Source organism: Hyla sarda, chromosome 5 (assembly GCF_029499605.1).
Source record: "Hyla sarda isolate aHylSar1 chromosome 5, aHylSar1.hap1, whole genome shotgun sequence".
NCBI lineage: Eukaryota > Metazoa > Chordata > Amphibia > Anura > Hylidae > Hyla > Hyla sarda.
The window spans coordinates 263,640,823-263,655,031 of NC_079193.1; the positions used below are offsets into that span (position 1 = coordinate 263,640,823).

General features: G+C 47.2%; 1 protein-coding gene across 1 annotated transcript in view; it reads right to left on the bottom strand.

Moving 5' to 3' along the window:
• LOC130273985 (myosin regulatory light chain 2, smooth muscle minor isoform) overlaps window positions 1-4,407 on the bottom strand; it is a 24,545-nt gene extending 20,138 nt beyond the window's left edge. The window contains exon 1 of the mRNA XM_056521654.1: window positions 4,250-4,407. The gene's annotated coding sequence lies outside the window, so the exon portion shown is untranslated. The remainder of the gene's footprint in view (window positions 1-4,249) is intronic.
• Window positions 4,408-14,209: the final 9,802 nt, after the last annotated feature.

Consider the following 14,209-nt stretch of genomic DNA (forward strand, 5'->3'; position numbering starts at 1 on the left):
CTCAGCTCCCGGAAGAAACACCTGTCCATGGAAATGTACTAGAGGGCTAGCCCGGCTGGAAAACAAAAATGGAACCTGAACATCTGCACACCAGAAACCCACCAGCCCATGGGCCCGCCACGAGCACCTGGGGAGGTGATATAAGCTCCACTAGCGTGATCCGGAGTCCGGAACGCCCTTCATCTTAGGAGTACATGGACCCCGAAGGAGGAGACGGAAGTAATAATGGCCGAAAAATGAGAAGAACGCCCAGAAAAGGGGCACCCTGGAGAACCGGAGTGACCGACATGGGAACTGAAGGTTCCTGGATCACCTGGAAGATTTACACGTAACAATAAACGGACAAAAGGAGCATCCCAGAGCACCTGACATGTGAATCGGAGGTTCCCGAGTCGTCTGGAAGGCGGATGCCTGTACAGTAAGTAAACCCAACGTCCACGAAAGACCGCCCCACAAAAGGGACTGCGGAGAAGTCTGGGCGGGAGAGCTAACCTGCCCGAGACCTCAACCATCATTAAGGCCTAAAGAACCAGGAGGGCTGATCCAGAAAAGAAGGCACGCCACAGTAGCCTAGGATAGTGTCCAAGCCAAAGACTAACCGGACACGGACCCCCGCGATCTCCGCTGCAGCACCCCTGGCATTCAGTTTCACAGAGAGAACTCCAATCCATGCCCGATGACTGGCGATGCGGGCCGCCAAGCCGCCTCCATTCACGTCTATGGGAGGAGACATGACGGCTATGTACCAGCCGCCACGGGCCCTCCCACAGACATGAATGGAGAGGGTGTGATGTCACAAACACGGAATCTGCAAACTTCTGTGTTCCAGACGCCACTGCCGCCCAGAGATTGCGGGGGTCCCCTGTGATCTAACATCTTAGATCCTTTGGATAGGGGAGAAGATCTTTCAAACCGAGTACCCCTTTAATGTACATTATGGAGGTGAATAGTGGACCGCAGAATAACATTTCTTCTGAGTCTATAGGAATAATGTCTTCTATACATTACCACGTTGTAGCCTATAGACTGGAAGACACTACTACACTGCACAGAGGTTTTTTTTGTTTTACATATTCTGTTTTAATATGTTAATATATGTGTTTTAAAATATGATTTAATATATTATACCCCGAAATGGTGCCATTACAACTCATCCTGCACAAAAAGATAAAAAGCAATGATACAGTTATGTTGACAGAAGCATAAAAAAAGTTATGGCTCTACGGCGGAAATTAAGGGGGGGGGGGGGGGGGGGGGGATGGGGAAAGCCCCTGTTGTCTCAAGGCCCAAAATAGGGATTACATGAAGCGGCGTCAGTGGATCTGTATTCATCCTCTCCGATATTTATAGATTATTCTTGGAGAACCTTTATAAAGGGCATAGTCACATGTGCGGGTTTTGGTTTGTTTTTCCAGCTGCAGCTTTGTAGAAAAAACATTTTCTAGAACGCCTTTAAAGGGGTACTCCACTGGAAAACATTTTTTTTTTTTTTTATTCAACTGTGCCAGAAAGTTAAACAGATTTGTAAATGACTTCTATTTAAAAAAAATAATCTTATTCCTTCCAGCACTTATCAGCTCCTGTATGCTCCACAGGAAGCTCTTTTCTTTTTTAATATCCTTTCTGCCTGACCACGGTGCTCTCTGCTGACACCTCTGTCCATTTTAGGAACTGTCCAGAATAAGAATAAATCCCCATAGCAAACCTCCTTTTGCTCCGGACAGTTCCTGACATGGACAGAGGTGTCAGCTGAGAGCACTTGTGGTCAGGCAGAAAGGAAATTCAGAAAGAAAAGAACTTCCTGTGCAGCATACAGCAGCTCATAAGTACTGGAAGGATTAAGATTTTTTTTTAATACAAGAAATTTACAAATCTGCCTAACTTTCTGTCACCAGTTGATTTAAAAGAAAAATGTTTTCCAGTGGAGTGCCCCTTTAACAAAACACACACACAAAAAAAAACTATAGTAGTCACATGCTTTCTGCTGCTCAACCGCCTGTATGTGTGAATCCACCCGAATGTAAACGCACCGCCACACCGAGCACACCTATAAGAAATGCTGTAACAGGGCCTGGCCAGTACAACCCTTCAGAGCATCCGTGATGTGCAGAGATATCAAAAGGACTAGAATTACGCAACCCTCTCCGGCTGGAACATCTGCAACTAGTTTGCTTGGTCTTTCGGAATTCCTGATTGCCACAAGATGTTCAGTGTTTCCCAACCAGGGTGCCTGTAGATTTTGAAAAACTACAACTCCCAGCATGCCCGGACAGCCGTTGGCTGTCCGGGCATGCTGGGAGTTGTAGTTTTACAACAGCTGGAGGCACCCTGGTTGGGAAACACTGTATTAAACTGTTTCTCAAGCCATACACCTCCAGTCAAAGGCTGTCTGGACATGCTGGGAGTTATAGTTTTACAACAGCTGGAGGCACCCTGGTTAGGAAACACCGTGTTAGACTGATTCAAACATGTTGGGTCAGTTGTTTTGCAACAGCTGGAGGCAGACTGGTTAGGAAACACCGTGTTAGACTGATTCAAACATGCTGGGTCAGTTGTTTTGCAACATCTGGAGGCAGACTGGTTGGGAAACACTCTGTTAGAGGGTCTCCTGACACGTTAACATAAGACGCCCCCGACAGAAAAAATTTATGGGCGTCACCATCTTCTTCAACTGCCCCTGAAAGCTTCTGATAACATTAAAGGGGTACTCGGCTGGAAAAATAAATAAATAAATAAAAAAAATTATATATATTTATAATTTATTTTTTTGGGTCAACAGATTTGTAAATTACTTCTATTAAAAAAATCTTAATCCTTCCAGTACTTATCAGCTGTTGTATACTCCACAGCAAGTTATTTTCTTTTTAAATTTATTTTTTCAGTCTGACCACAGTGCTCTCTGTTGACATCTCTGTCCATGTCTGGTACTGTCCAGAGCAGGAGAGGTTTGCTATGGGGATTTGCTCCTACTCTTGACAGTTCCTGAGACGGACAGAGGTGTCAGCAGAGAGCACTGTGGTCAGACAGAAAAGAAATGTAAAGAAAAGAACTTCCTGTGGAGCATACAGCAGCTAAGAAGTACTGGAAGGGTTAAGATTTTTTTTTTTTAATAGAATCTATTTTACAAATCTGTTTAACATTCTGACACCAGTTGCTTAAAAAAAAATTTCACCAGAGTACCCCCTTTAAACTATGACTCAGAAGAGCTGAGGGGTCACATTTCGGCTAAGTAAAAAACAAAAGACTGGGTGCAAAGAGAAGCACGTATAGTATTTACGGTATGTGGTAGTACCATGTCTGCACCATTATCAGAGACAGGAAAACTAAAGGGAAGGAAGTGGCTCTGGGTGCAACATCTAGATAAAAGATCTGCTAGATGCCTTAAAGGAGCACCCAGCTGCAATGTAACAATACACACTATGCGAACCACCAATATTACTGGGATCCAGAGCTATAGAAGGATATCCTATATCAGTAATTCACAAACAGGGTGCCTCCAGCTGTTGCAAAACTACAACTCCCAGCATGCCCAGACAGCCGAAGCTGAGAGTTGTAGTTTTGCAACAGCTGGAGGCACCTTGTTTGGGAAACACTGTCCTATACCATACCATTGTTTCTCCAGCTGTCCAGGCATGATGGGAGTTGTAGTTTTGCAACAGCTGGAGGCACACTGGTAGGGAAACCCTGCTCTATACCATACCATTGTTTCTACAGCTGTCCAGGCATGATGGGAGTTGTAGTTTTGCAACAGCTGGAGGCACACTGGTAGGGAAACCCTGCTCTATACCATACCATTGTTTCTCCAGCTGTCCAGGCATGATGGGAGTTGTAGCTTTAAAACAGCGGGAGAGTCACAGATTGGGGAATAAAGATGAACAGATACTCTGGTTCACAGGGTAAGGGTCTCAGGACATGCTGGGAGTTGTAGTTTGGCATTACCCGGCAGGAGATCAAGGCTGAATACAGTATAGTTGTCTGTATATCCATCCGTAACAGTGGGAACGCTGGGAGTTGTAGTGCTGGAGATCAGCAGCACTGTATAAACGTACAGATGTAGCAGAGCTGGCTGCACTATTTGTGGCGATCCATAACACAGCTCGGTCCATCTCCACCACTAGGATCGGCCGATCCTCTCCGGGGAATATAGGCCAGGTGTAGCGCGACCCCCGCACGGCCTTTCCGTTGCACCGCGCCCCTCTGCCCCCCCGGACTCCCGTAGGCCAGATATACACACCGGGTGGTCACTTACCGTACAATGAAGAAAAACGGACGGAGGCGGCTGGAGCTGCAGTCACTACACAGACGATCTCACCTCAACCTGCGACCAACACCCCGCACACAACCACGCCTCCAGACAGTCACTTCCGCATTACTCGCGACACAGAGCGGATGGACCGTACCACTCAGCACCACGGGGGAGGCCTACTCACACGAAGCCCCTATTCTATGCAATAGAACTCTTCTGCTGAAGTTTCTCGCTTTATTTTATAACACATAAAAGGACGGGGTACATGTAACGGAAAATCTATGAGAGAGACCGGGAGAATGAGGCGGGAGACAAGGGGAGTAGTTGGAAGGGACGACATTGCAGGGTGGGACGCATTCCAGCCGGGGTGACGTCACGAGATACTGGCTGACATATGTCCTTGTATGGAAGCAGGCGCGGAGCTCTACGGGAGTCCCGACTGTTTGGGCCGCTGCCATAGTGGGGCGAGGAGAGCAGCTGGTGCGGGGCAGAGGCAGCTGTGGTTCTCGTCATGTGACCTAATACTGTACATAGTGCGGGGTCATGTGTGACCTAATACTGAACATAGTGCGGGGTCATGTGTGACCTAATACTGTACATAGTGCGGGGTCATGTGTGACCTAATACTGTACATAGTGCGGGGTCATGTGTGACCTAATACTGTACATAGTGCGGGGTCATGTGTGACCTAATACTGTACATAGTGCGGGGTCATGTGTGACCTAATACTGTACATAGTGCGGGGTCATATGTGACCTAATACTGAACATAGTGCGGGGTCATATGTGACCTAATACTGAACATAGTGCGGGGTCATGTGACCTAATACTGTACATAGTGCGGGGTCATATGTGACCTAATACTGAACATAGTGCGGGGTCATATGTGACCTAATACTGAACATAGTGCGGGGTCATGTGTGACCTAATACTGAACATAGTGCGGGGTCATGTGTGACCTAATACTGAACATAGTGCGGGGTCATGTGTGACCTAATACTGAACATAGTGCAGGGTCATGTGTGACCTAATACTGAACATAGTGCGGGGTCATATGTGACCTAATACTGAACATAGTGCAGGGTCATGTGTGACCTAATACTGAACATAGTGCGGGGTCATGTGTGACCTAATACTGTACATAGTGCGGGGTCATATGTGACCTAATACTGAACATAGTGCGGGGTCATGTGTGACCTAATACTGAACATAGTGCGGGGTCATGTGTGACCTAATACTGTACATAGTGCGGGGTCATATGTGACCTAATACTGAACATAGTGCGGGGTCATGTGTGACCTAATACTGAACATAGTGCGGGGTCATATGTGACCTAATACTGTACATAGTGCGGGGTCATGTGTGACCTAATACTGAACATAGTGCGGGGTCATGTGTGACCTAATACTGAACATAGTGCAGGGTCATGTGTGACCTAATACTGTACATAGTGCGGGGTCATGTGTGACCTAATACTGAACATAGTGCGGGGTCATGTGTGACCTAATACTGTACATAATGCGGGGTCATATGTGACCTAATACTGAACATAGTGCGGGGTCATATGTGACCTAATACTGAACATAGTGCGGGGTCATATGTGACCTAATACTGAACATAGTGCGGGGTCATGTGTGACCTAATACTGTACATAGTGCGGGGTCATGTGTGACCTAATACTGTACATAGTGCGGGGTCATGTGTGACCTAATACTGAACATAGTGCGGGGTCATGTGTGACCTAATACTGTACATAGTGCGGGGTCATGTGTGACCTAATACTGAACATAGTGCGGGGTCATGTGTGACCTAATACTGAACATAGTGCGGGGTCATGTGTGACCTAATACTGAACATAGTGCGGGGTCATGTGTGACCTAATACTGAACATAGTGCGGGGTCATGTGTGACCTAATACTGAACATAGTGCGGGGTCATGTGTGACCTAATACTGTACATAGTGCGGGGTCATGTGTGACCTAATACTGAACATAGTGCGGGGTCATGTGTGACCTAATACTGTATATAGTGCGGGGTCATGTGTGACCTAATACTGAACATAGTGCGGGGTCATGTGTGATCTAATTCTGAACATAGTGCGGGGTCATATGGGACCTAATACTGAACATAGTGCGGGGTCATATGGGACCTAATACTGAACATAGTGCGGGGTCATATGTGACCTAATACTGTACATAGTGCGGGGTCATGTGTGACCTAATACTGTACATAGTGCGGGGTCATGTGTGACCTAATACTGAACATAGTGCGGGGTCATGTGTGACCTAATACTGAACATAGTGCGGGGTCATGTGTGATCTAATACTGAACATAGTGCGGAGTCATTTGTGATCTAATACTGAACATAGTGCGGGGTCATGTGTGACCTAATACTGAACATAGTTCGGGGTCATGTGTGACCTAATACTTAACATAGTGAGGGGTCATGTGTGACCTAATACTGAACATAGTGCGGGGTCATGTGTGACCTAATACTGAACATAGTTCGGGGTCATGTGTGACCTAATACTGAACATAGTTCGGGGTCATGTGTGACCTAATACTGTACATAGTGCGGGGTCATGTGTGATCTAATACTGTACATAGTGCGGGGTCATGTGTGACCTAATACAGAACATAGTGCGGGGTCATGTGACCTAATACTGAACATAGTGCGGGGTCATGTGTGACCTAATACTGTACATAGTGCGGGATCATGTGTGACCTAATACTGAACATAGTGCGGGGTCATATGTGACCTAATACTGAACATAGTGCAGGGTCATGTGTGACCGAATACTGTACATAGTGCGGGGTCATGTGTGACCTAATACTGTACATAGTGCGGGGTCATATGTGACCTAATACTGTACATAGTGCGGGGTCATGTGTTATCTAATACTGAACATAGTGCGGGGTCATGTGTGACCTAATACTGTATATAGTGCGGGGTCATGTGTGACCTAATACTGAACATAGTGCGGGGTCATGTGTGACCTAATACTGTATATAGTGCGGGGTCATGTGTGACCTAATACTGTATATAGTGCGGGGTCATGTGTGACCTAATACTGTACATAGTGCGGGGTCATGTGTGACCTAATACTGTACATAGTGCGGGGTCATATGTGACCTAATACTGAACATGGTGCGGGGTCATGTGTGACCTAATACTGTACATAGTGCGGGGTCATATGTGACCTAATACTGAACATGGTGCGGGGTCATGTGATCTAATACTGTACATAGTGCGGGGTCATGTGTGACCTAATACTGAACATAGTGCGGGGTCATTTGTCCCCCCCCTCCCTCCCTACAGATAGGGCTTTCTGCTTGTGTTATTGGTATTTTTAAGGGAAGTAGTAAGTAGACAGCCCGGCTGACTGATCAGCTGTTGCGGAGCTCCGGGGGAACGTAGGAAGGTAAGTGAAAGTTTGTTTTCTCTTTTTTTGCAGCCTGGGCAGGATGGAATAGGATTAGTCCGCACCGGACATCTCCTTTAATAATTTTTTTCATATAGAGGATCAGAATCCGCTGATGAAGTAAGGAGCCATCTGGGCATCAAGTTCTGCAGAGAGAAAATTACATTTGGTGTTGGTAACACCATTTTTTACCACACCGGGTGACACCAACCCTAGCTGGATCTGGTCATTGAGCAGGGTCATGTGGGACCTATTGATGAACACCAAGCTGAGACTGAGCTCCAGTAGTCAGTCCTGTCAGGGTGTAGTGTAACAGTTCTGCTCATATGAACACTATTCACAGGGAATGTAGATAACTGGTCATGTAACTTTACAAGACATTGGATTTGCAATGATTCTGCTTTACTGCCTGTATTATAGGAGCACAGAGCTGCATTCACAAATCTGCAGGCTTTAGAGCTAAAATCATCCACCCCCCTCCCATTTTTTCAATAAAATAACGTAAACAAAAATTGATATACACATATGTGTTATAGTCGTATACGGAAGTTAATATATAACGTTAATGAAAATGCACAGTCGATGGCATAAATGTAAAGAAATACTAAAGTCTTGAATCGCTTATTTTTGGTCACTGCATATACCAGAAAAAAAATGTATAAAAAAAAAAAAAAATACATATTGTGGCCCCATATAAGGAAAAAGAAGTTACCGTATTTTTCGCCCTATAGGACGCACCAGCGTATAAGACGCACCCAATTTATAGGTGCAAAATCTAAAAAAATAAAGATTTTGAACCCAATAGTGGTCTTCAACCTGCGGACCTCCAGATGTTGCAAAACTACAACTCCTAGCATGCCTGGACAGCCGTTGGCTGTCCGGGCATGCTGGGAGTTGTAGTTTTGCAACATCTGGAGGTCCGCAGATTGAAGACCACTGCATAGGAGGTAATACTCACATGTCCCTGCCGCTCCGGACCCATCACCACTGCCCTGGATGTCGCTCCATCGCTGTCGCCGTGTCCCCGTCACTCCGGAACGTCTCTGCTGCCGGCCGGGTATCCTCGCTATCCGTCGCCGCCACCATCACATCGTTACGCACGCCGACGCACATACGCGACAACGTGATGGCGAGGAAGGAGAGCGCCGGCCATACAGGGGATCCCTGAATGGAGAGGACACCGAGGAGGCAGGTAAGGTCCCTCCCGGTGTCCTGTAAGCACTAACCCGGCTATTCAGTCGTGCTGTTCGTGACTGCCGCGGTGAAATCGCGGCGATCCCGAACAGCCCGACTGAATAGCCGGGTTAGTGTCGCTTTCCCTTCAAACGCGGCGGTCAGCTTTGATCGCCACGTCTGAAGGGTTAATACAGGGCATCACCGCGATCGGTGATGTCCTGTATTAGCCGCGGGTCCCGGCCGTTGATGGCCGCAGGGACCGCCGCGATAAGGGTGTATTCGCCGTATAAGACGCACAGACTTTTTCCCCCCACTTTTTCCTCTTTTGGGGAAGAAAAAGTGCGTCTTATACAGTGAAAAATACGGTATAAGGGATCAGAAGACCATTTTAAGCATACTCATTTTCACCAAAAAGTGCACTTTGTAGAAGCTGAAGCCCCAAAACTTGCCCAATAGCATTTTCTTTTCAGTTTTGCCCCACAAATATAATATATGTATATATATATATATAATATATGTATATATATATATATATATAATATATGTATATATATATATATATATATATATATATATATATATATATATAAAATTATGTGTGTGTAGAAATATAAAAAAAAATTGTCCATTTCTAACCCTATAACTTTGTTATTTTTTCATATACGGGGCTGTATGAGGGCTTATTTTTTTAGCATAGTAATCTAGTTTTTATCTGTACCACTTTTGTGTATATGTGACTTTTTGACCATTTTTTTTTTTAATAAAAAAAATTCTGAGATTAAACAAAAAACCTTTTTAGTTTTTTTTGTTTACCTTTATTCACCATCCGGCATCATTAACATATTTATATAGTTTGGACATTATCACACATTGCAATACCAAATATGTTTGTTTATCTTTTGCCATTTTTTTTATTAGTAAAATGGGAAAAGGGGTAATTTCATTTTTTTTTAAGGGAGGGGCTTATTCACGTACATGTATGTTGCTGTTAGCTAAGTACCATGGCACATCGACTTACATGTACATCGTTTGTCCTGTAGGGGGTTAAAAGGCAAGAAGGAGAAAAAGAAAATGCTAAAATTTAAATTGGCTGTGTCCTGAAGAGGTACAGATATGAAAGCTTAGCTGTGATTGGTTGTTGTGGGAAATCAGACAGTTTTGGTTTCAAACAAATTGATAAATGTGGACTACTGTGTATAGTGCTCGCACGTACTAAGTGTGTGCTCTCTATTACTCAAATGTATGAAAAAGTGCAGCATGCCACACAATCCCTCTGTGAAAGTAGATGGGGCCCCACAAACCTCCTCCGACCTTTGCCTAAGTTTAGTTAGAGCCTGTCTTGCTCCCATCCACCCCAGCATCCACCAATGAGCTGTAAGTTGAGCTGGGATTGCAGGGGGTGAGGAACCTGATAGCCACACACCTTAGAACTCTAGGAGGGACTTCCTCAAAGGATACCGCACCCTGGAAATATACAAGTGACAAGCTAATGTGGAAATAAATCCTATAAATAAGAATGGGCATTGTAAATAGGGCCCACACATCTGACCAAATCTATAAACGTTTTCTAAAGGCCTGTGTGAATTTACACCATGGTGATATATATTTCAACACATCTATAAAGTGTAAGCTCTCATGAGCAGGACCCTCAAAATTGCAAAGTGCTCCATAATTTGTTGGTGCTATATAATTAAATGATAGACTATAAAAGTCAATGTGCCAAAGCGTGCCCCAATTGATACCTAATACAACTGCATAAAGGCACACCCATATTGTGTTTTGAGTCATTAAAGGAAAAATTAAGGTTCGTCCACACTACGGACATTCTGCAGCACCCTGATCTCAAAAAGCAGGCTGCTGCTCAGTTCACACGTCGAACGTTCCGTAGCAGAGTTTCCGACAAGGAATTGGTTTCTGGTGGAAGATTAAACATGTTCCTTTTTTTGGTGTAATAATGCCCGGAGAAGCCCATTAGTCAACTTGGTGGCAAATTCTGCACCATTTCCAGGCAGCGAAGATCCACTGAGGAAAGTGAGAGAGGAAATCCCTTGTGCAATTTCCATAGAGTGAACATACCCTGTGCAAATTTTTCCTCAGACCTTTAGCTAGTGTCCCCCAGTTTCCATACATGTTGCAATCTATCTTAAAATTTTTATGCAACAAAATTGAGAAATGCCCTGCAGCCTTTTACTGGTAGCCAAGAAATGCCAAGTATGCTCTCCTTGTCAACCTTACTGTCATGCTGATGATGCAGACAGTGTTAGGGTGCATTCACACCACGTTTGCGAGATCCGGCTGGTAAATTTCAAAATCGGCCGCTGCTGTATCCCAGCCGGACTGGCATCAAAACTCATTCATTTAAAGGCGCCGACCGGAGTCAGATGGTGACACTGGCTCATTTTTTCCCCATATCCGGTTTTGTGACCAGAGTGAAAATTGCGACATACTATGGTTTCCAGTTTGGCCACAAAACCGGATACATGGAAAAAATGAGCCAAGCGGAGTCACTATCTGACTGGTGCCAGTCCGTCTGGAATATGGCAGCAGCCGCTTTTGAAATCTCCCAGCTGGATACGGCAGCCAGATCTCGTAAAAGTGGTATGAATGCACCCTTACACATATACACAGCCTAGTCAAAACCCTCTTTGTTATCACTCTTTGATCACTTCTCTGGGAATGGGTGCATACCAATTTTACCATATTCCCTTGTTATGATTCGGCTAGCTGGATGTGGATCCACTGTGTCAGCGAGGGATTGGCGTGGACCGTGTCGGTGGACCGGTTCTAGGGTTGCTACTGGTTTTCACCAGAGCCCGCCGCAAAGCGGGATGGTCTTGCTGCGGCGGTAGCAACCAGGTTGTATCCACTGGCAACGGCTCAACCTCGCTGACTGCTGAGAAGGCGTGGGACAGAAGGACTAGACAGAGGCAAGGTCAGACGTAGCAGAAGGTCGGGGCAGGCGGCAAGGTTCGTAGTAAATGAGGATAGCAGAAGATCTGGAACACAGGCTTTGGACAACACTAACGCTTTCTCTGGCACAAGGCAACAAGATCCGGCAAGGAAGTGCAGGGGAAGTGAGGTAATATGGACAGGGAGCAGGTGGAAGCTAATTGGACTGATTGGACCAGGCACCAATCACTGGTGCACTGGCCCTTTAAATCTTAGAGAGCTGGCGCGCGCGCGCGCCCTAGAGAGCGGAGCCACGCGCGCCAGAACGTGACAGCCGGGGACCGGGACGGGTAAGTGGCTTGGAATGCGATTCGCGAGCAGGCGCGTCCCGCTATGCAAATCACATCCCCATCGTGAATGTCAGTGCAGCGCTCCCGGTCAGCGGGTCTGACCGGGGCGCTGCAGAGAGGAGAACGCCGCGAGCGCTCCGGGGAGGAGCAGGGACCCGGAGCGCTTGGCGTAACAGTACCCCCCCCCCCTTAGGTCTCCCTTCAAATGAAAAGAGAACATAGGGGGCGCCTCTTGAGTTTCCTTGCGGAACCTAAAGTCCTCGGTAACTACAACAGCGGCAGGTAGTTCAGAAGGAATGGGAATGGGGAGGGGGGGCAAAGGGTGAAGCATGTCACCGGGCAGAGTGTCACCAGGACGGAGGCTATGAGGAGGCACGGCACAGTCCTGATAGGCCTTGGGGAGACCAGGCACAGGAGGAGACACTGAGGCCCGACAGACGGGACTGGGAGCAGACGTGATGCATTTCTTGCGGCAAACAGGACCCCAATTCTTGATCTCCCCGGTGGTCCAGTCAAGGGTGGGAGAATGATGCTGGAGCCATGGCAGACCGAGGAGGACTTCAGAGGTGCAGTTGGGCAGGACGAAAAATTCAATTTTCTCGTGATGCAGTCCAATGCTCATAAGCAAGGGCTCTGTGCAGTAACGCACAGTGCAGTCCAACTTCACTCCATTGACCGAAGAAATGTAGAGCGGCTTGACGAGACGGGTCACCGGGATGCAGAAGCTATTCACCAAAGAGGCCAGAGTAAAATTTCCAGAAGAACCAGAGTCCAAGAAGGCCACGGCTGAGAAGGAGGAGTTGGCAGAAGGAGAAATCCGCACGGGCACAGTGAGACGTGGAGAAGCAGACTTCGTACCAAGAGACGCCACACCCACGTGAGCTGGGTGCGTGCGTTTCCCAGATGTGGAGGACGAATAGGGCAATCCACCAAGAAATGTTCAGTAGTAGCGCAGTACAGACATAAATTTTTATCCCTACGGCGAGTCCTCTCTTCATGGGTCAGGCGAGACCGATCCACTTGCATAGCCTCCTCGGCGGGAGGCACAGGGGTAGTTTGCAAAGGATACTGTGAGAGAGGTGTCCAGAAATCAAGGTCTTTTTCTTGGCGGAGCTCCTGGTGTCTTTCAGAAAAACGCATGTCAATGCGGGTGGCCAAATGGATAAGTTCTTGCAGGTTGGCAGGAATCTCTCGTGCGGCCAGCACATCCTTGATGTTACTGGATAGGCCTTTTTTAAAGGTCGCGCAGAGAGCCTCGTTATTCCAAGATAATTCGGAGGCGAGAGTACGAAATTGGATGGCGTACTCGCCTACTGAAGAATTACCCTGGACCAGGTTCAGCAGGGCAGACTCGGCAGAAGAAGCTCGGGCTAGTTCCTCAAAGACACTACGGACTTCAGCGAAGAAGGACTGGACTGTGGCTGTGGCAGGATCATTGCGGTCCCAGAGCAGTGTGGCCCAAGACAAGGCCTTTCCAGACAGAAGACTCACTACGAACGCCACCTTAGACCGTTCTGTAGGAAATTGGTCCGACAACATCTCCATATGTAGGGAACATTGAGACAGGAAGCCACGGCAGAGTCTAGAGTCCCCATCAAATTTGTCCGGCAGGGACAAGCGGAGGCTAGGAGTGGCCACTCGCTGCGGAGGAGGTGTAGGGGCTGGCGGAGGAGATGGTTGCTGCTGTAGCAGTGGCAGAAGTTGCTGTAACGTGGCGGTCAACTGCGACAGCTGCTGTCCTTGTTGGGCAATTTGCTGCGATTGCTGGGCGACCACCGTGGATAGGTCAGCGAGACTTGGCAGCGGCACCTCAGCGGGATCCATGGCCGGATCTACTGTTATGATTCGGCAGGCTGGATGTGGATCCACTGTGTCAGCGAGGGATTGGCGTGGACCGTGTCGAGGGACCGGTTCTAGGGTTGCTACTGGTTTTCACCAGAGCCCGCCGCAAAGCGGGATGGTCTTGCTGCGGCGGTAGCAACCAGGTCGTATCCACCGGCAACGGCTCAACCTCGCTGACTGCTGAGAAGGCGTGGGACAGAAGGACTAGACAGAGGCAAGGTCAGACGTAGCAGAAGGTCGGGGCAGGCGGCAAGGTTCATAGTAAATGAGGATAGCAGAAGATCT